General features: G+C 45.2%; 1 protein-coding gene across 7 annotated transcripts in view; it reads left to right on the plus strand.

Moving 5' to 3' along the window:
- The first annotated feature begins 5,214 nt into the window (after positions 1-5,214).
- The window catches only part of LOC115183113 (fibroblast growth factor receptor 3), a 166,197-nt gene continuing 147,482 nt past the window's right edge, over positions 5,215-23,929 (plus strand). For 5 of the 7 annotated variants that reach the window (XM_029744454.1, XM_029744455.1, XM_029744456.1 and 2 more), the window contains exon 1: positions 5,216-5,788. The gene's annotated coding sequence lies outside the window, so the exon portion shown is untranslated. Of the gene's footprint in view, positions 5,789-23,929 lie in introns of all 7 variants that reach the window. The other 2 variants (XM_029744452.1, XM_029744453.1) reach the window with 1 other exon arrangement.

A 23,929-nucleotide genomic window follows, 5' to 3' on the forward strand; every position in this document is an offset into this window, starting at 1 on the left:
TGTTCTATCGTAGTAGCTCAAAATTGATCAGAAATTACTACTCTGCTTTGCTCTTTGCAATTGTGTTTTTTGTTCTTCCTCCTCCTTGTACCCCTATTTTTACAGTACTGTACCCTGCATCTCACACACTTGTCCTTTGTCTCTGTGATACTGTAATTCTTGTTCTTTGTTGACATGAACCTGCAACCAGTCAAAATCTATTGAGCAGTCAGTACTGTTAATAAATGGAAAGCACAATGTTCAGGGCCATACAATTTGTCCATTGTACAGTATACAGCCTACAATGCACTGTACTACAGTATACAAATACTAAAAGGGACAGAAATCAAAGGAGTAAACATGTGATCAATGTGCTTGTTCTTGTCTTTGGGCTGGGTCAGGCCAGAGCACTTCGTTGACATCACAAGCAATATTGTCCCTCCTGAGGCAACAGGGGAAGAAGCCTCTTGTGTGCCGTATCCAGCCCTGACATGATTCCTCACCTATATCACCACAGGCTAAATCCATGGTTTGCAGCAGATTTACTCTGGTGTAGGGTTGTCTATCATACACTTTCCATCTCCAAGAGGAGAAAAACTCCTCAATCGGATTCAGGAAAGGCGAGTATGGAGGGAGGTAGAAGTTCATAAACTGCCCATTGATGTTAAACCATTCCCTTACCTGAGCAGCTCGGTGGAAACTGACATTATCCCACACTATCACATAGGTGGGGATGGGATTCTCATTTAGCTCTTGACCCTGCTGCTCTTGAACCTGCTGCTCAAATAAAATATCTCTTAGATTGGCAATAAATCTTAGAAGGTGCTGGGTGTTATATGGCCCGAGTGTAACATGGTGATGTAGAACACCATGGTTGCTGATAGCAGCACAGATTGTGACATTGCCACCTCGTTGACCAAGGACTTCAACAATGGCCCCGCTGTCCAATCATGTTTCGGCCTCTCCTTCTCCTCTTTGTTAGATTGAAGCCTGCTTCATCGACAAAGATGAACTCATGGGGTCTGTCCAAGGATTCCAAGTCAAATATTGTCTGTGTAGAAATACAATGTACTGTATGTAGGATTTTGTAAGTCGTACAGAGACAGTGCTATACTGTAGAGTACAATTAGGCCTACTGTATGCACTTCTGATTCACATACATTGTATGTACTGAAGAGTAATGTCATTCACATAGTATGTGTTAGTACTGTAGACAATCTAGATTACAGTAAATGTTTCTGAATGTACACTTACTTGCACAATACTGAGCTCGCAGTTCTTTCACCCTTGGTGAGTTGCGCTCAAAAGGTACTCTGTATACTTGTTTCATTCGCATCCTGTTACGATGGAGGACACGGTCAATTGTGGAAATGCTCACACTGTCGATTCCCTGGAAGTGTGTGTTGTCTTGTATCACTCGTTCCTGGATTTCTCTGAGTCGTATTGCATTATCTTGAAGGACCATGCCAACTATAATGGCCTCTTGCTCCCGAGTGAATATAGCTGTCCTTCCACCTGCATGTGGCAGCCTTGCAATTCTACAAAAAGTAGTTGTGCAGTTACAAAACATATTCATGCAGTACAATACATACAGTGATTAACTTTACAAATGTCTATTGAAACAGCTGCATATAGTGTAGTACAGTAAATTTGCAATTACAAAAATACAGTAGTTTACTGTACCTGTTCTCTTCTCTGAATGTCCTTACTATGGTGGACACAGAAAATCGGCTCAAATTGGGTTGCACTCCAAGTCCTGCTTCCCTCATTGTCAGTCCATGAACAAGAACATGGTCTATAACTGTTGCTTGAATTTCATCAGATATTTCCACTCTTTGTCTTCCTCTTCCTCCTCCTCTTCCTCTTTCTTGCCCTCCTCTTCCTCCTCATCGCCCACCTCGCATACGCACTCGTCCTCGTCCTCTCACATTGAGAGGAGGAGAGGTGAGCTGGTAGAGAGAAAGAGAGAGAGATAGAGAGAGAGAAACATTGTGTGTTTAAAACAACAGACAGCAGATTTACCTCTTTAACATCAAATCAAATCAAACTGTTGAGGAGCCTTTTGGACCTAGACTTGGCGCTCCGGTACCGCTTGCCATGCGGAAGCATGGAAAACAGTCTATAACTTGGGTGACTGGAGTCTCTGACAATTTTCTGGGCTTTCCTCTGACACCGCCTTTTACATAGGTCCTGGATGGCAGGAAGCTTTGCCCCAGTGATATACTGGGCCGTTTGCACTACCCTCTGTAGTGCCTTACAGTCAGATGCCGAGCAGTTGCCATACCAGGCGGTAATGCAACCGGTCAGGATGCTCTCGATGGTGCAGCCCTACTTGTCTGACCAATGGAACCATCAGAATCTGCTGTCTGACCAATAGGACCATCAGAATCCTGATTTCAGTTAAACTAACGTCTTATTGGCCCATCTTAACAAGTCAAGTCAGTTAAGAACAAATTCTTATTTACAATGAAGGCCTACCAAAAGGCAAAAGGCCTCCTGCGGGAACGGGGGCTGGGCTTACAAAATATAAATAAATTAAATTAAAATATAGGACAAAACACATCACGACAAGAGAGACAACACAACACTACATAAAGAGAGACCTAAGACAACAAGATAGCATGGCAGCAACACATGACAACACAGCATTGTAGCAACACAACATGACAACAACATGGTAGCAACACAACATGGCAGCAGCACAACATGATAGCAGCGCAAAACAGGGTACACACATTATTGGGCACAGACAACAGCACAAAGCGCAAGAAGGTAGAGACAACAATACATCACACAAAGAAGTCAAAACTGGCAGTAAGTGTCCATGATTGAGTCTTTGAATGAAGAGATTAAGATAAAACTGTAAAGTTTGAGTGTTTGTTAAAGCTCGTTCCAGTCGCTAATTTAGGGTGACCATATTTTCGTTTTCAAAAAAGAGGACATGTCCGGGAAAAATAGGACGTATGGTCACCCTAGTGTTGTGGAATGCATCTTCTGTTTTACCTGCTCTCACAAAATAGTCAGTTAAATTTACCTGACGAACTCTCTCCTTTAGCTGCAATTTTGTGTTTTGCGGAGCTTATCTGGGCTTCTAGGTCGCTAGCACCTTTATTTGACACTGACACGTACGTGCCAGCTTTGCAGGTCATGCATTCTGCTTCACACAGACCATGACCAAGACGAAAACACGGGAATTTTCTCTGTAAATCGTCTGTGAATTTACATTTGCGTTTGGCCATTTTTACGCTGTTCTGGAGCCATGTGCCACTGTTGACAAGCAAGCTGTTGCTCTGTCTCTTGGCTGTTGCCATGTGAGGGTAATGATTGAGATGCAGTTTGACCAATGTTTGCGTAGGCCTACATGACCCACCAATGGTGGCGTGTGAGAAGGCGGGACCTAAAGAGAAAGGTCAAAGAAATGCAAAACCCCAAAAACGCACACAATGAATGGCGACTGTAGAAAGCAAAAGCCGAATCCCGGACATTTTGGGCGATTTAGAAATCTCGGCCGGACGCATTTTTTTAGGTCCAAAAAGAGGACGTATGGTCACCCTACGCTACTTCCATACTGGCCTTATGTCTACACATTTTACAGAAACAGCATCCCTCGTCGAACTGTATTCCAGCCACTTCCATAAGAAAAAACGATTGATCACAGTAGTGGGGAACACTCACTTTTCTTGGTATTGTGTGTGATTCGTCAACTGCAGTGAAATGGGCTGACATGCTAACCTCCTCATGGCTGACATGCTAACCTCCTCATGGCTGACATGCTAACCTCCTCATGGCTGACATACTAACCTCCTCATGGCTGACATGCTAACCTCCTCATGGCTGACATGCTAACCTCCTCATGGCTGACATACTAACCTCATGGCTGACATACTGACCTCCTCATGGCTGACATACTAACCTCATGGCTGACATGCTAACCTCCTCATGGCTGACATGCTAACCTCCTCATGGCTGACATGCTAACCTCCTCATGGCTGACATACTAACCTCCTCATGGCTGACATACTAACCTCCTCATGGCTGACATGCTAACCTCCTCATGGCTGACATGCTAACCTCCTCATGGCTGGCATGCTAACCTCCTCATGGCTGACAAACTAACCTCCTCATGGCTGACATACTAACCTCCTCATGGCTGACATACTAACCTCCTCATGGCTGACATGCTAACCTCCTCATGGCTGACATGCTAACCTCCTCATGGCTGACATGCTAACCTCCTCATGGCTGACATGCTAACCTCCTCATGGCTGACATGCTAACCTCCTCATGGCTGACATGCTAACCTCCTCATGGCTGACATGCTAACCTCCTCATGGCTGACATGCTAACCTCCTCATGGCTGACATGCTAACCTCCTCATGGCTGACATGCTAACCTCCTCATGGCTGACATGCTAACCTCCTCATGGCTGACATACTAACCTCCTCATGGCTGACATGCTAACCTCCTCATGGCTGACATGCTAACCTCCTCATGGCTGACATGCTAACCTCCTCATGGCTGACATACTAACCTCCTCATGGCTGACATGCTAACCTCCTCATGGCTGACATACTAACCTCCTCATGGCTGACATGCTAACCTCCTCATGGCTGACATGCTAACCTCCTCATGGCTGACATGCTAACCTCCTCATGGCTGACATACTAACCTCCTCATGGCTGACATGCTAACCTCCTCATGGCTGACATGCTAACCTCCTCATGGCTGACCTACTAAACTCCTCATGGCTGACATATTAACCTCCTCATGGGCTGACATGCTAACCTGAAACTGAATTTTTCAACATGTCTGATTAATCAGGAGACAATAAAAACAACAAATACTTTAAAAAAATGATATTACAGTATAATCCAGCCTTATTGGGTGAGCAAGTGTTCAGTCCGGCAGGGCCTCTGCCCAGCCTGGCCTTGCCATGGCTTTGCCTCTGGAAGATTGTGTATCTAGTATGTATTCTTATTGCTATGTAGAAGGCATGTTATAAACACAAGTCAATCGTTTAATCAGTATAGAAAAGATACAACATGTTGCATTTATTCTATATTTCCTAGTTGGGTGTAGTCCATAAAACCATCTAGTGTGGGGTTTATGCTTCAGACTGTATTGGACAGACCAGTTGAATCATGTTTTGTAGAAGTGATGGTGGGAGGCGCCTTCCAGCTCCTCCTCTTCTCTCTTCCTCATCCTCCCTAGCTCTGCTTAAAGACTCCAGCCGGCTGTCATGCGACACTCGAAGCTGAAATCTGTTTCCAACTGCCTGCAGCTCGCGGCTCCACATCACGGAGAGAGGATATCGAAGCAGAGCTGCTTTTCTTTCACGCGCCAGTACGATCCCGTACACCGCGCAGCGCGGCGTGGGACTCGAGCTGTACTTCACCTCCAACCAACCAGCGCGAGTCAGCAGTTCCCGTCCGCAAGACCACGGATTACCGAACTGTCTAAGGACCAGAGAGAGGGAGAGAGAGGACATGATCACCTGGATGATATAGCCATCAACTATCTTTTTGGATGGATACAACAGCAGAACACGACGCAGTGAAAAGGGATTTAGACTCTATACCGAATAGACCGTTTTGGAGGGATCTCTCTCTGCGTTGTGGAAGAGTCGCTCAGGCAGGCGACTTGTTAGGGATTTGATTTTAGAACTACACAATATTACAACAACATACTCATACCAACTCTTCTGGATGGATTTATCAATATATAGTGTTTTTGGTCGTTTTTGTGATAATTTACTCTTATAAAGGATCGCTGTCAAAACGGGATTACAAAAACATATTACAATCCTTGGGTAAGACTGATTTGCATATAATTGTTTATGTCATTAATGGTCATTGTTATTCTATTGTTGTTACATTGAGAGAGAACGTTGGCTGATTATGAGCTGACAATGCGAGCATAGTATGGCACTTCCATGAGTCATCCAGACAGACAGACAGACAGACAGACTGTAAACCAGTTAGACTGTCCTTACAGTCGGCATCTTAATAACACCAGTTAAACTGGGTATGTGAGCAGCATAAGCAGCATGTCTCCCGATGAGCTATCTACTTTCAGAGCTTGTCTGTTCCTGGTCCCCCGTGGCCCGTACCCCGGACATGTGTTGGAGAGAGCGGGGCTGCCTATCAGTATTACTCTGCTGTCTGGACGCATATATAGCAGCGCCATGGGCACTGCGGTACATTGCGATACACTGTGCTGCTGTAAAACTGAGTAGAATCCTCAGAGCCCCATACTATTTTAGACTTATTTTAGTGTTTGATGTTACAGAACTTGGCAGGCTGTTACAGACAGGGATTGGTATACTGCAAATGTGTTGTGCTCTCCAGCTTCACAATAACTGATGTATTTCAGATTCTAATTGGTTCATTATCATCATAAAAAATCATACAAATTTGCAGAATTTATTCTGCTACAGCCATGTCTTCAGTGCTGCTTCACCAACCTTATTTTGCCATTGATGCCTTTAGCCGTGTTCATCTTCCATGCTGTGAATTAAGGTTGATGTCGCCTGGTGAACAGAGCACATCCTCCGCTACATGAGACCCCTCTCCCCCAGTCAGTAGCCCGGTGCACAGAGCACATCCTCTGCTACATGAGACCCCTCTCCCCCAGTCAGTCAGTAGCCCGGTGCACAGAGCACATCCTCCGCTACATGAGACCCCTCTCCCCCAGTCAGTCAGTAGCCCGGTGCACAGAGCACATCCTCCGCTACATGAGACCCCTCTCCCCCAGTCAGTCAGTAGCCCGGTGCACAGAGCACATCCTCCGCTACATGAGACCCCTCTCCCCCAGTCAGTAACCCGGTGCACAGAGCACATCCTCCTCTACATGAGACCCCTCTCCCCCAGTCAGTAGCCCGGTGCACAGAGCACATCCTCTGCTACATGAGACCCATCTCCCCCAGTCAGTCAGTAGCCCGGTGCACAGAGCACATCCTCCGCTACATGAGACCCCTCTCCCCCAGACAGTAGCCCGGTGCACAGAGCACATCCTCTGCTACATGAGACCCCTCTCCCCCAGTCAGTCAGTAGCCCGGTGCACAGAGCACATCCTCCGCTACATGATACCCCTCTCCCCCAGACAGTCAGTAGCCCGGTGCACAGAGCACATCCTCCGCTACATGAGACCCCTCTCCCCCAGTCAGTCAGTAGCCCGGTGCACAGAGTACATACTCCGCTACATGAGACCCCTCTCCCCCAGTCAGTCAGTAGCCCGGTCCACAGAGCACATCCTCCGCTACATGAGACCCCTCTCCCCCAGTCAGTAGCCCGGTGCACAGAGCACATCCTCCGCTACATGAGACCCCTCTCCCCCAGTCAGTCAGTAGCCCGGTGCACAGAGCACATCCTCCGCTACATGAGACCCCTCTCCCCCAGTCAGTCAGTAGCCCGGTGCACAGAGTACATCCTCCGCTACATGAGACCCCTCTCCCTCAGTCAATAGCCCGGTGCACAGAGCACATCCTCCGCTACATGAGACCCCTCTCCCTCAGTCAGTAGCCCGGTGCACAGAGCACATCCTCCGCTACATGAGACCCCTCTCCCCCAGTCAGTAGCCCGGTGCACAGAGCACATCCTCCGCTACATGAGACCCCTCTCCCCCAGTCAGTCAGTAGCCCGGTGCACAGAGTACATCCTCCGCTACATGAGACCCCTCTCCCCCAGTCAGTAGCCCGGTGCACAGAGCACATCCTCCGCTACATGAGACCCCTCTCCCTTAGTCAGTAGCCCGGTGCACAGAGCACATCCTCCGCTACATGAGACCCCTCTCCCCCAGTCAGTCAGTAGCCCGGTGCACAGAGCACATCCTCCGCTACATGAGACCCCTCTCCCCCAGTCAGTCAGTAGCCCGGTGCACAGAGCACATCCTCCGCTACATGAGACCCCTCTCCCCCAGTCAGTAGCCCGGTGCACAGAGCACATCCTCCGCTACATGAGACCCCTCTCCCCCAGTCAGTAGCCCGGTGCACAGAGCACATCCTCCGCTACATGAGACCCCTCTCCCCCAGTCAGTCAGTAGCCCGGTGCACAGAGCACATCCTCCGCTACATGAGACCCCTCTCCCCCAGTCATTAGCCCGGTGCACAGAGCACATCCTCCGCTACATGAGACCCCTCTCCCCCAGTCAGTAGCCCGGTGCACAGAGCACATCCTCCGCTACATGAGACCCCTCTCCCCCAGTCAGTCAGTAGCCCGGTGCACAGAGCACATCCTCCGCTACATGTGAGACCCCTCTCCCCCAGTCAGTAGCCCGGTGCACAGAGCACATCCTCCGCTACATGAGACCCCTCTCCCCCAGTCAGTCAGTAGCCCGGTGCACAGAGCACATCCTCCGCTACATAAGACCCCTCTCCCCCAGTCAGTCAGTAGCCCGGTGCACAGAGCACATCCTCCGCTACATGAGACCCCTCTCCCCCAGTCAGTAGCCCGGTGCACAGAGCACATCCTCCGCTACATGTGAGACCCCTCTCCCCCAGTCAGTAGCCCGGTGCACAGAGCACATCCTCTGCTACATGAGACCCCTCTCCCCCAGTCAGTCAGTAGCCCGGTGCACAGAGCACATCCTCCGCTACATGAGACCCCTCTCCCCCAGACAGTCAGTAGCCCGGTGCACAGAGCACATCCTCCGCTACATGAGACCCCTCTCCCCCAGTCAGTAGCCCGGTGCACAGAGCACATCCTCCGCTACATGAGACCCCTCTCCCCCAGTCAGTCAGTAGCCCGGTGAACAGAGCACATCCTCCACTACATGTGAGACCCCTCTCCCCCAGTCAGTCAGTCTTAGAGCCATAGTGGATATTTGGGCTACACTTCCAAACCGTCCAATAACCTCTTAAACTTTTTTTTATGATTTATTTTGACCAAATGTAATATATTTTATTAAAGCCTTTGTTAGATATGCGTGCCTATCTTTTTGGTTATGCAATATTGTCTCATTCACCGCTGAGCCGATCACTAATTGATAATGAAATCAAAGAAAGAATGTTGCCAAGTCCTAAAGGCAATAAAGGCTTTCGAGTCATGGGGAAGGCCTTGTCAGGGACCTGTAAAAATAAGAAACTTATCTTTGATTAAAAAAATCAATAATAATGTCGCTTAACTAAAGCAATAACCAATATTTATTATTTCCAATCAGTGTAACTCGGGATAGTTGACAGACACTGACAGGCGTCTTCCTATTTCAGAGCAGATGTTTGGACTCGTTCGGGAGATGTGATTATCTAATGTTTTTCAATTATTACATTTCCATGAGATAGAAACTCCTTCCATATTTTATCAGTAAGAAATAACCAGCACCATCTCAATTACATTTCTGCATTCACTCTGCTATTTTTCAGGTTAGGCCTATAGATAAGACCTACTTTAAATATGTGCTGTTTTTCCGCTTTGTTGAGACAGGTTAGGAATCAGAGGGAGAGAAACCATGGGTCTCCAGAAGGGAGTCATATAAAATGTGACAGTGCCAGGGAGTGTTACCACTGCAGCACCGTTCTGCACCAGGCCTTCTGTACATCTATATGATTTATCATGAGGGGCAACTGGAGATGGACAGACTGACAGACAGACAGACAGACAGACAGACAGACAGACAGACAGACAGACAGACAGACAGACAGACAGACAGACAGACAGACAGGATGATAGGCAGAGAGACATCAGAACCAGGCTTCAAGCAGATGACTGTACAGAGTAGTACTTACTGTTCAAAAGCTCATCTTAAGTTAGAGTTAGGGTTTGGCTGGGGTAGGCCGTCATTGTAAATGAGAATTTGTTCTTAACTGACTTGCCTAGTTAAATAAAGGTTAAATAAAAGTTGATGTGCCTCTGACAACATAGAGCTAAGTGTATTTAGTCTGAGTGAACGTCAGTCAGGTAGAGAGTTAGGGTTTGTTTTATCTCTCTGGGAGGAATACCTCCGAACCTTAACTCCAACCCTAACCTCCAGCCTGATGCTACAGTGGGGATTTTGTTCTGTCTCTCTCTCTGTCTCTCTCTGTCTCTGTCTCTCTCTGTCTCTGTCTCTCTGTCTCTGTCTCTCTCTGCCTCTCTCTGTCTCTCTCTCTGTCTCTCTGTCTCTGTCTCTCTATCTCTCTCTGTCTCTCTGTCTCTGTCTCTCTATCTCTCTCTCTCTCTGTCTCTCTCTGTCTCTCTCTCTCAAATTCAAATTCAAATCCAAATTCAAGCTGCTTTATTGGCATGAAAAACATTGTGTCAATATTGCCAAAGCAACAATGTATACAATATACATTGTAATACAATTATAAACAATAACAGATAATAATATAAAATGGCAGTGAATAATAATAATAATAATACAAAAATAATAGTAAAATAGTAGAATGTAATAAATATAAAAATCGAAATATGGAAAATGAATCTCTAACTAACTTATAACTAAATAACGGTCATCTTCACCATTACATCAGTACTACAACTACTATTATCATTACCACTACTACTACCATCACCATCACTAAACTGCTATCATTACCATTACCACCCATACCACTACTATTTGGAATGATAAACAACAATAATAATAGTAATAACAATAATAGTAATAATAAGTAAGTTACTGCTTACTATGCAGATGTTATTATTCAGTGTCCCTCAGGCTATGGCAGGCAAATACATATTTGGCTGCAAGAGGAGCCATTGCTCCTTCGCCCATGAGTATTTTTACTTTTTCCTCTGGGTTTAATAAGTTCAAATTTGGAATAAATGTAGTTATTTCTGTGAATAAGGAATCTCTTTGTGAGGAATATTTATCACAGTAAAGGAGAAAGTGCATCTCTGCCTCTACCTCCCCTGTCGTGCAGTGACCACATACACGCTCCTCTTTGGATAGCCATGTCTTTTTATGTCTGCCGGTTTCTATTGCCAATCGGTGGTCACTCAGCCTGTACTTGGTAAGGATCTGTCTCTGCTTCGTATCTCTGATCTGTCTCTCTGTCTCTCTCTCTGTCTCTGTCTCTCTCTCTCTCTCTCTCTCTCTCTCTCTCTCTCTCTCTCTCTCTCTCTGTCTCTCTCTGTCTCTCTCTGTCTCTGTCTCTCTGTCTGTGTCTCTCTCTCTGTCTCTCTCTCTCTGTCTCTCTCTGCCTCTCTCTGTCTCTCTCTCTGTCTCTCTATCTCTCTCTCTCTCTGTCTCTCTCTGTCTCTCTCTGTCTCTCTCTGTCTCTCTCTGTCTCTCTCTGTCTCTGTCTCTCTCTCTTTGTCTCTCTCTCTCTCTCTCTCTCTCTCTCTCTCTCTCTCTCTCTCAATTCAATTCAATTCAATTCGCTTTATTGGCATGACGTAACAATATACATATTGCCAAAGCTTATTTTGGATATTTACAATATAAAAATAAAAAATAAATAAAAATGAGAATCAAAATTGTCAACGGGACAACAGTAACAACAATAACCAAGGGTCAACATAACTATACATTCAACAATAACAATAGCCATACAGTTGAGGACATGTGCAGGTTGATTGGTCTGTCAGACACTGTCCCTCATCTTATGGCAGGCAGCAATGTAGTGCGCTGCCAACCCACAGCTCTCTGCATCCTCCCCCAACAGGACGGGTAGCCTATCCTCATCAGAGAGGTCTTTGAAACCTTGAAAAGGGTTTCAAATTTGGGGAAATGACACTCTCTAATTGTTTTATATTTTTTTTACATTTTGTCAGGAAATGCAGCTCTGTCTCAGGTTCTGCTGTGTTGCAGTGGTTACATAGCATTTCCTCTACAGGGAGCCAGGTTTTCCTGTGTCTACCCTTCTTAATGCCAAGGCTATGCTCACTGAGCCTGTACTTTGTCAAGGTTTTTCTAAGGTTTTGATCAGTAACCATGGTCCAATATTTAGCCATAGTGTACTGTCGATTTAGGGCCAGATAGCACTGCATTTTGCTTTGTGTTTGTGCTTGTGCTTCCCAATAAGTAATGTAGTTTATTCTGATTGATTGGATGTTCTGGTCCTGATGCTTCAGTGTGTTAGTAGAACAGGTTTGTGAACTCAGCCCCAGGACCAGCTGGATGAGGGTCCTGAGGTTTCAGTGTGTTAGTAGAACAGGTTAGTGAACTCAGCCCCAGGACCAGCTGGATGAGGGTCCTGAGGCTTCAGTGTGTTAGTAGAACAGGTTAGTGAACTCAGCCCCAGGACCAGCTGGATGAGGGTCCTGAGGCTTCAGTGTGTTAGTAGAACAGGTTTGTGAACTCAGCCCCAGGACCAGCTGGATGATGGTCCTGAGGCTTCAGTGTGTTAGTAGAACCGGTTTGTAAACTCAGCCCCAGGACCAGCTGGATGAGTGGACTCTTTTCTTTTCTCAGCTCTTGGCATTGCAGGGCTTGGTAATGATATGAAAGGGGGTCACTGTATTTGAGATGTTTCCAAAACTTAATTGCTCTTTTTTGAGGTTTTATTATTAGTGGATATTGGCCTAATTCTGCCCTGCATGCATTGTTTGTAGTTTTTCTCTGGACATGTAGGAGAATCTTACAGAACTCTGCGTGCAGGGTTTCAATGGGGTGTTTGTCCAATTTGATGAAATCTTGTTTTGCAAGTGGACCCCACACCTCGCTGCCATAAAGTGCAATTGGTTCAATGACATATTCATTTCGTTTTAGCCAAATTTTAATAGGTATTTCAATTTGAATTTGCTTTTTAATGGCGTAGAATGCCCTGCGTGCTTTCTCTCTCAGTTCATTCACTGCCTCATTAAGGTGTCCAGTTGAGCTATGTGTGAAGTAAAGGTGATCTAAAAATGTTTTGCCTCTAGTTGCACAGGTGACATGGTGGTATAAATGAGGTAAAATGGATTCAGTTTTCCTTCATTAAAATCAGCGGCCACTAGGAGGGCCAACTCTTGGTGAGCATTTTGTTGTTTGCTAATGGCCTTATAGAGCTTGTTTAGTGCGGTCTTAGTGCCAGCATCGGTTTGTGGTGGTAAATAGACTGCTACAAAAATTTACCACACTTGGTAAATAGTGTGGTCTACAGTTTATCATGAGGTATTCTAACTCAGGCGAGCAGGGATCGCGCACCAGTTGTGTTTAACAACGAGACACACACCCCCTCCTCTGAGCTTTCCCGATGCAGCCGTTCTGTCCAGCTATGCATAGAAAAAACAACTACATTTATATTATTATGTCCTTGTTCCTCCATGACTTGGAGAAACATAGGATATTACAGTTCTTCAGATCACATTGATAGGATCTTCCGAACGGAGCTCATCCAGTTTATTCTCCAGTAATTGCACGTTCGCCAATAACCTGTTAAAATTCCAACTACAACAGTATTGATAGTATTGATTCTATTCACAGTATTGATATGGTTGATAGTATTAATAGTTTTGATTGTATTGATTGTGTTAATAGTATTGATGGGTTGATAGTATTGACAGGGTTGCTAGTATTGATAGGGTTGATAGTGTTGATAGGGTTGATATTATTAATAGTATTGATGGTATTGATATGTTTGACAGTAGTGATAGGACGGATAGGGTTGATAGAATTGATAGCCTTCCCTGTAGCTCAGTTGGTAGAGCATGGTGTTTGCAACACCAGGGTTGTGGGTTCGATTCCCACGGGGGGCCAGCACAGAAAAAAAAAATGTATGAAATGAAATGTATGCATTCACTACTATAAGTCGCTCTGGATAAGAGCGTCTGCTAAATGATGTAAATGTAAATGATAGTATTGATAGTATTAATGGTATTGGCAGTATTGATAGGGTTGACAGTATTAATATGGTTGATAATATTGATAGGGTCGATAATATAGGTAGTATTGATAGGATTGATAGTATTGATATTATTGATAGTATTGAAAGTGTTGATAGTGTTGATAGTATTGATAGGGTCGATAATATAGGTAGTATTTGATATTATTGATCATATTGATAGTTGTGATATTATTGATAGGGTTGATGTTATTGATATTGTTGATAGTATTGATAGTATTGATAGTTTTAAGAGGGTTGATATTATTGATAGTATTGATAGGGTTGATAGTATTGATGGTATTGAGATAGTTGATGTTATTGATAGTATTGAGAGATTGATATTATTGATAGGTTGATATTATTGATAGTATTGATAGTATTGATAGGGTTGATATTATTGATAGTATTGATAATATTGATCAAATGTATTGTGTTGATATTATTGATAGTATTGATAGGGTTGATAATATTGATAGTATTGATAGTATTGATATGGTTGATGTTGATAGTATTGATAGGGTTGATGTTATTGATAGTATTGATAGGATTGCTGTTATTGATAGTATTGATAGGGTTGATGTTATTGATAGTATTGATAGGAATGATAGTATTGATAGTATTGATAGGGTTGATGTTATTGATAGTATTGATAGGAATGATATTATTGATAGTATTGATAGGGTTGATGTTATTGATAGTATTGATAGGGTTGATGTTATTGATAGTATTGATATGGTTGATGTTATTGATAGTATTGATAGAGTTGATGTTATTGATAGTATTGATAGGGTTGATGTTATTCATAGTATTGATAGGGTTGATATTATTGATAGTATTGATAGAGTTGATGTTATTGATAGTATTGATAGGGCTGATAGTATTGATACTATTGAAATGGTTGCCAGTATTGATAGTATTGATATGGTTGATGTTGATAGTATTGATAGGGTTGATATTATTGATAGTATTGATAGCGTTGATGTTATTGATAGGGTTGATGTTATTGATAGTATTGATAGGAATGATATTATTGATAGTATTGATAGGGTTGATGTTATTGATAGTATTGATAGGGTTGATGTTATTGATAGTATTGATAGTGTTGATGTTATTGATAGGGTTGATACTATTCATAGTATTGATAGTTTTGATATGGTTTATGTTATTGATAGTATTGATATGGTTGATAGTATTGTAGTATTAATAGTATTGGTATTATTGACATGGTTGCTATCATTGGTAGTATATATATGGTAGATAGTACTGATATTATTGGTAGTATTGATATGGTTGATAGTATTGATAGTATTTATACTGTTGAAGTCGAATGTTTATATACACATAGGTTGGGGTCATTAAAACTCGTTTTTCAACCACTCCACAAATTTCTTGTTAAGAAACTATAGTGCTGTTGTCTGTTCTCAGTGTTCCTCTCCAGTTTACTCTTCAACACAACACAGAGTATAGAGGAAAGTGAAACTCTGCAGGTATCTTGATTTTTTTTAACCAAGATGGCGTAGCAGTCAGACGTCTTTGTCCTCATCTTTGTCGTGTCCCATGTACAGTTGAAGTCGGAAGTTTACATACACTTAGCTTGGGGTCATTAAAACTCGTTTTTCAACCACTCCACAAATTTCTTGTTAACAAACTATAGTTTTGGCAAGTCGGTTCGGACATCTACTTTGTGAATGACACAAGTCAGATTATTTCACTTATAATTCACTGTATCACAATTCCAGTGGGTCAGAAGTTTACATACACTAAGTTGACTGTGCCTTTAAACAGCTTGGAAAATTCCAGAAAATTATGTCATGGCTTTAGAAGCTCCTGATGGCCCAATTGACATCATTTGAGTCAATTGGAGGTTTACCTGTGGATGTATTTCAAGGCCTACCTTCAAACTCAGTGCCTCTTTGCTTGACATCATGGGAAAATCAAAAGAAATCAGCCAAGACCTCAAAACATTTTTTGCAGACCTCCACAAGTCTGGTTCATCTTTGGGAGCAATTTCCAAATGCCTGAAGGTACCACATTCATCTCTACAAACAATAGTAAGCAAGTATAAACACCATGAGACCACACAGCCGTCATACCGCTCAGGAAGGAGACACATTCTGTCTCCTAGAGATGAACGTAATTTGATGTGAAAAGTGCAAATCAATCCCACAACAGCAAAGGACCTTGTGAAGATGCTGGAGGAAACAGGTACAAAAGTATCTATATCAACAGTAAAACGAGTTCTATATCGACATAACCTGAAAGGCTGCTCAGCAAGGAAGAAGCCACTGGTCCAAAATCACCATAAAAAAGCCAGACTATGGTTTGCAACTGCACATGGGGACAAAGATCGTACTTTTTGGAGAAATGTCCACTGGTCTGATGAAACAAAAATAGAACTGTTTGGCCATAATAACCATCGTTATGTTTGGAGGAAAAAGGGGGCGGCTTGCAGGTCGAAGAACACCATCCCAACTGTGAAGCACGGGGGTGGCAGCATCATGTTGTGGGGGTGCTTTGCTGCAGGAGGGACTGGTGCACTTCACAAAATAGATGGCATCGTGAGGAAGGACAATTATATGGGTATATTGAAGCAACAGCAAGACATCAGTCAGGAAGTTAATGCTTGGTCGCAAATGGGTCTTCCAAATGGAGAATGACCCCAAGCATACTTCCAAAGTTGTGGCAAAATGGCTTATTGACAACAAAGTCAAGGTGTTGGAGTGGCCATCACAAAGCCCTGATCTCAATCTTATAGAACATTTGTGGGCAGAACTGAAAAAGCGTGTGTGAGCAAGGAGGCCTACAAACCTGACTCAGTTACACAAGCTCTGTCAGGAGGAATTCACCCAACTTATTGTGGGAAGCTTGTGGAAGGCTACCCAAAATGTTTGACCTAAGTTAAAAAATGTAAAGGCAATGCTACCAAATACTAATTGAGTTTATGTAAACTTCTGACCCACTGGGAATGTGATGAAAGAAATAAAAGCTGAAATAAATCATTCTCTCTACTATTATTCTGACATTTCACATTCTTAAAATAAAGTGGTGATCCTAACTGAGCAAAGACAGGATGGATCACAGTAGAACTCCACTATGAGGCAGGAGGATGGATCACAGTAGTACTCCACTATGAGGCAGGAGGATGGATCACAGTAGAACTCCACTATGAGGCAGGAGGATAGATCACAGTAGAACTCCACTATGAGGCAGGAGGATAGATCACAGCAGAACTGCACTATGAGGCAGGGGGATAGATCACAGTAGAACTCCACTATGAGTTGAGGCAGGAGGATGGATCACAGTAGAACTCCACTATGAGTTGAGGCAGGAGGATAGATCACAGTAGAACTCCACTATGAAGCAGGAGGATAGATCACAGTAGAACTCCACTATGAGGCAGGAGGATAGATCACAGTAGAACTCCACTATGAGGCAGGAGGATAGATCACAGTAGAACTCCACTATGAGGCAGGAGGATGGATCACAGTAGAACTCCACTATGAGTTAAGGCAGGAGGATGGATCACAGTAGAACTCCACTATGAGGCAGGAGGATAGATCACAGTAGAACTCCCCTATGAGGCAGGAGGATGGATCACAGTAGAACTCCACTGTGAGTTAAGGCAGGAGGATGGATCACAGTAGAACTCCACTATGAGGCAGGAGGATAGATCACAGTAGAACTCCACTATGAGTTGAGGCAGGAGGATGGATCACAGTAGAACTCCACTATGAGTTAAGGCAGGAGGATGGATCACAGTAGAACTCCACTATGAGGCAGGAGGATAGATCACAGTAGAACTCCCCTATGAGGCAGGAGGATGGATCACAGTAGAACTCCACTATGAGTTAAGGCAGGAGGATGGATCACAGTAGAACTCCACTATGAGGCAGGAGGATAGATCACAGTAGAACTCCACTATGAGTTGAGGCAGGAGGATGGATCACAGTAGAACTCCATTATGAGTTAAGGCAGGAGGATGGATCACAGTAGAACTCCACTATGAGGCAGGAGGATAGATCACTGTAGAACTCCACTATGAGGCAGGAAGATGGATCACTGTATAACTCCACTAGGAGCTGAGGCAGGAGGATGGATCACAGTAGAACTCCACTATGAGGAAGGAGGATAGATCACAGTAGAACTCCACTATGAGGCAGGAGGATAGATCACAGTAGAACTCCACTATGAGGCAGGAGGATGGATCACAGTAGAACTCCACTATGAGGCAGGAGGATAGATCACAGTAGAACTCCACTATGAGCTGAGGGAGGAGGATAGATCACTGTAGAACTCCACTATGAGTTAAGTCAGGAGGATAGATCACAGTAGAACTCCACTATGAGTTGAGGCAGGAGGATAGATCACAGTAGAACTCCACTATGAGGCAGGAGGATAGATCACAGTAGAACTCCACTATGAGGCAGGAGGATAGATCACAGTAGAACTCCAATATGAGTTGAGGCAGGAGGATAGATCACAGTAGAACTCCACTATGAGGCAGGAGGATAGATCACAGTAGAACTCCACTATGAGTTGAGGAAGGAGGATAGATCACAGTAGAACTCCACTATGAAGCAGGAGGATAGATCACAGTAGAACTCCACTATGAGGCAGGAGGATAGATCACAGTAGAACTCCACTATGAGGCAGGAGGATAGATCACAGTAGAACTCCACTATGAGGCAGGAGGATAGATCACAGTAGAACTCCACTATGAGGCAGGAGGATAGATCAAAGTAGAACTCCACTATGAGGCAGGAGGATAGATCACAGTAGAACTCCACTATGAGACAGGAGGATAGATCACAGTAGAACTCCACTATGAGTTGAGGCAGGAGGATGGATCACAGTAGAACTCCACTATGAGGCAGGAGGATGGATCACAGTAGAACTCCACTATGAGTTAAGGCAGGAGGATAGATCACAGTAGAACTCCACTATGAGTTAAGGCAGGAGGATAGATCACAGTAGAACTCCACTATGAGTTGAGGCAGGAGTATAGATCACAGTAGAACTCCCCTATGTGGCATGAGGATGGATCACAGTAGAACTCCACTATGAGTTAAGGCAGGAGGATGGATCACTGTAGAACTCCACTTTGAGGCAGGAGGATAGATCACAGTAGAACTCCACTATGAGTTGAGGCAGGAGGATGGATCACAGTAGAACTCCACTATGAGTTGAGGCAGGAGGATGGATCACAGTAGAACTCCACTATGAAGCAGGAGGATAGATCATAGTAGAACTCCACTATGAGGCAGGAGGATAGATCACAGTAGAACTCCACTATGATGTAGGAGGATAGATCACAGTAGAACTCCACTATGAGGCAGGAGGATATACCACAGTAGAACTCCACTATGAGTTGAGGCAGGAGGATGGATCACAGTAGAACTCCATTATGAGTTAAGGCAGGAGGATGGATCACAGTAGAACTCCACTATGAGGCAGGAGGATAGATCACAGTAGAACTCCACTATGAAACAGGAGGATAGATCACAGTAGAACTCCACTATGAGGCAGGAAGATGGATCACAGTACAACTCCGCTATGAGGTAGGAGGATAGATCACAGTAGAACTCCACTATGAGCTGAGGCAGGAGGATAGATCACTGTAGAACTCCACTATGAGTTAAGTCAGGAGGATAGATCACAGTAGAACTCCACTATGAAGCAGGAGGATAGATCACAGTAGAACTCCACTATGAGGCAGGAGAATAGATCACAGTAGAACTCCACTATGATTTAAGGCAGGAGGATAGATCACAGTAGAACTCCACTATGAGTTAAGTCAGGAGGATAGATCACAGTAGAACTCCACTTTGAGGCAGGAGGATAGATCACAGTAGAACTCCACTATGAGTTGTGGCAGGAGGATGGATCACTGTAGAACTCCACTATGAGTTAAGGCAGGAGGATGGATCACAGTAGAACTCCACTATGAGTTGAGGCAGAAGGATAGATCACAGTAGAACTCCACAATGATTTGAGGCAGGAGGATGGATCACAGTAGAACTCCACTATGAGGCAGGAGGATAGATCGCAGTAGAACTCCACTATGAGGCAGGAGGATAGATCACAGTAGAACTCCACTATGAGTTAAGGCAGGAGGATAGATCACAGTAGAACTCCACTATGAGTTAAGGCAGGAGGATAGATCACAGTAGAACTCCACTATGAGTTGAGGCAGGAGGATGGATCACAGTAGAACTCCACTATGAGGCAGGAAGATGGATCACAGTAGGAGGATGGATCACAGTAGAACTCCACTATGAGTTAAGGCAGGAGGATAGATCACAGTAGAACTCCACTATGAGTTGAGGCAGGAGGATGGATCACAGTAGAACTCCACTATGAGGCAGGAGGATAGATCACAGTAGAACTCCACTATGAGGCATGAGGATGGATCACAGTAGAACTCCACTATGAGACAGGAGGATGGATCACAGTAGAACTCTACTTTTAGGCAGGAGGATGGATCACAGTATAACTCCACTATGAGGCAGGAAGATGGATCACAGTAGGAGGATGGATCACAGTAGAACTCCACTATGAGTTAAGGCAGGAGGATAGATCACAGTAGAACTCCACTATGAGTTGAGGCAGGAGGATGGATCACAGTAGAACTCCACTATGAGGCAGGAGGATAGATCACAGTGGAACTCCACTATGAGGCAGGAGGATGGATCACAGTAGAACTCCACTATGAGGCAGGAGGATGGATCACAGTAGAACTCCACTTTTAGGCAGGAGGATGGATCACAGTAGGATTCCACTATGAGGCAGGAGGATAGATCACAGTAGAACTCCACTATGAGGCAGGAGGATAGATCACAGTAGAACTCCACTATGAGGCAGGAGGATAGATCACAGTAGAACTCCACTATGAGGCAGGAGGATAGATCACAGTAGAACTCCACTATGAGTTAAGGCAGGAGGATAGATCACAGTAGAACTCCACTATGAGGCAGGAGGATGGATCACAGTAGAACTAAACTAGCTGACTGACTGACTATATGACTGAATTACTTAAAGACTGACTGGCTGGGACTTGCTGACTGACTTACTGACTGACTGGCTGGGACTAGCTGACTGACTGACTATATGAGTGGCTGGGACTAGCTGACTGACAGACTGGCTTGGACTAGCTGACTGACTGACTGGCTTGGACTAGCTGACTGACTGACTATATGACTGGCTGGGACTAGCTGACTGACTGACTGACTGGGACTAGCTGACTGACTGACTGACTGGCTGGGACTTGCTGACTGACTGACTATATGACTGGCTGGGACTAGCTGACTGACTATATGACTGGCTGGGACTAGCTGGCTGACTGACTTGCTGGGACTAGCTGACTGATTGACTATATGACTGGCTGGGACTAGCTGACTGACTATATGACTGGCTGGGACTAGCTGACTGACTATATGACTGGCTGGGACTAGCTGGCTGACTATATGACTGGCTGGGACTAGCTGACTGACTATATGACAGGCTGGGACTAGCTGACTGACTGACTATATGACTGGCTGGGACTAGCTGACTGACTATATGACTGGCTGGGACTAGCTGACTGACTGACTATATGACTGGCTGGGACTAGCTGACTGACTGACTATATGACTGGCTGGGACTAGCTGACTGACTGACTATATGACTGGCTGGGACTAGCTGACTGACTATATGACTGGCTGGGACTAGCTGACTGACTATATGACTGGCTGGGACTAGCTGACTGACTATATGACTGGCTGGGACTAGCTGATTGACTAAATGACAGGCTGGGACTAGCTGACTGACTATATGACTGGCTGGGCCTAGCTGACTGACTATATGACTGGCTGGGACTAGCTGACTGACTGACTGGCTGGGACAAGCTGACTGACTGACTGACTGGCTGGGACTAGCTGACTGACTGTATGACTGGCTGGGACTAGCTGACTGACTGACTGGCCGGGACTAGCTGACTGACTATATGACTGGCTGGGACTAGCTGACTGACTGACTATATGACTGGCTGGGACTTGCTGACTGACTGACTATATGACTGGCTGGGACTAGCTGACTGACTGACTATATGACTGGCTGGGACTAGCTGACTGACTGACTATATGACTGGCTGGGACAAGCTGACTGACTGACTGACTGACTGGCTGGGACTAGCTGACTGACTATATGACAGGCTGGGACTAGCTGACTGACTATATGACAGGCTGGGACTAGCTGACTGACTGACTGACTGGCTGGGACTAGCTGACTGACTGACTGACTGACTGGCTGGGACTATTTGACTGACTGACTGACTGGCTGGGACTAGCTGACTGACTGTATGACTGGCTGGGACTAGCTGACTGACTGACTGGCTGGGACTAGCTGACTGACTATATGACTGGCTGGGACTAGCTGACTGACTGACTATATGACTGGCTGGGACTAGCTGACTGACTATATGACTGGTTGGGACTAGCTGACTGACTATATGACTGGCTGGGACTAGCTGACAGACTGACTGACTGACTGGCTGGGACTAGCTGGCTGACTATATGACTGGCTGGGACTAGCTGACTGACTGACTATATGACTGGCTGGGACTAGCTGACTGACTATATGACTGGCTGGGACTAGCTGACTGACTATATGACAGGCTGGGACTACCTGACTGACTATATGACTGGCTGGGACAAGCTGACTGACTGACTGACTGGCTGGGACTAGCTGACTGACTGACTGGCTGGGACTAGCTGACTGACTATATGACTGGCTGGGACTAGCTGACTGACTGACTGACTTGCTGGGACTAGCTGACTGACTGATTGGCTGGGACTAGCTGACTGACTGACTGGCTCGGACTAGCTGACTGACTGACTATATGACTGGCTGGGACTAGCTGACTGACTGACTGGCTGGGACTAGCTGACTGACTGACTATATGACTGGCTGGGACTAGCTGACTGACTGACTGACAGGCTGGGACTAGCTGACTGACTATATGACAGGCTGGGACTAGCTGACTGACTATATGACAGGCTGGGACTAGCTGACTGACTATATGACTGGCTGGGACTAGCTGACTGACTGACTATATGACTGGCTGGGACTAGCTGACTGACTGACTGGCTGGGACTAGCTGACTGACTGACTGGCTGGGACTAGCTGACTGACTGACTGACTGGCTGGGACTAGCTGACTGACTATATGACTGGCTGGGACTAGCTGACTGACTGACTGGCTGGTACTAGCTGACTGACTGACTGACTGGCTGGGACTAGCTGACTGACTATATGACTGGCTGGGACTAGCTGACTGACTATATGACTGGCTGGGACTAGCTGACTGACTGACTATATGACTGGCTGGCACTAGCTGACTGACTGACTGGCTGGGACTAGCTGGCTAACTATATGACTGGCTGGGACTAGCTGGCTGACTATATGACTGGCTGGGACTAGCTGACTGACTGACTGACTGACTGGCTGGGACTAGCTGACTGACTATATGACTGGCTGGGACTAGCTGACTGACTATATGACTGGCTGGGACTAGCAACTACTTCTCAGACAGAGTTCAGTGTGTTAAATCGGAGGGCCTGTTGTCCAGACCTCTGGCGGTCTCTATGGGGGTGCCACAGGGATCAATTCTCGTGCCGACTCTTTTCTCTCTATACATCAAGGATGTCGCTCTTTCTGCTGGTGATTCTCTGATCCACCTCTACGCAGACAACACCATTCTGTATACTTCTGGCCCTTCTTTGGACACTGTGTTAACTAACCTCCAGACGAGCTTCAATGCCATACAACTCTCCTTCCGTGGCCTCTAACTGCTCTTAAATGCAAGTAAAACTAAATGCATGCTTTTCAACCGATCGCTGCCCGCACCTGCCCGCACTCTGGACGGTTCTGACTTAGAATATGTGGACAACTACAAGTACCTAGGTGTCTGGTTAGACTGTAAACTCTCCTTCCAGACTCACATTAAGCATCTCCAATCCAAAATTAAATCTAGAATCGGCTTCCTATTTCGCAATAAAGCCTCCTTCACTCATGCTGCCAAACGTATCCTCATAAAACTGACCATCCTACCGATCCTCGACTTCGGCGATGTTATTTACAAAATAGCCTCCAACACTCTACTCAGCAAATTGGATGTAGTCTATCACAGTGCCATCTGTTTTGTCACCAAAGCCCCATATACTACCCACTACTACCTGTACGCTCTCGT

This window comes from Salmo trutta, unplaced genomic scaffold, assembly GCF_901001165.1.
Source record: "Salmo trutta unplaced genomic scaffold, fSalTru1.1, whole genome shotgun sequence".
Taxonomy (NCBI): Eukaryota; Metazoa; Chordata; class Actinopteri; order Salmoniformes; family Salmonidae; genus Salmo; species Salmo trutta.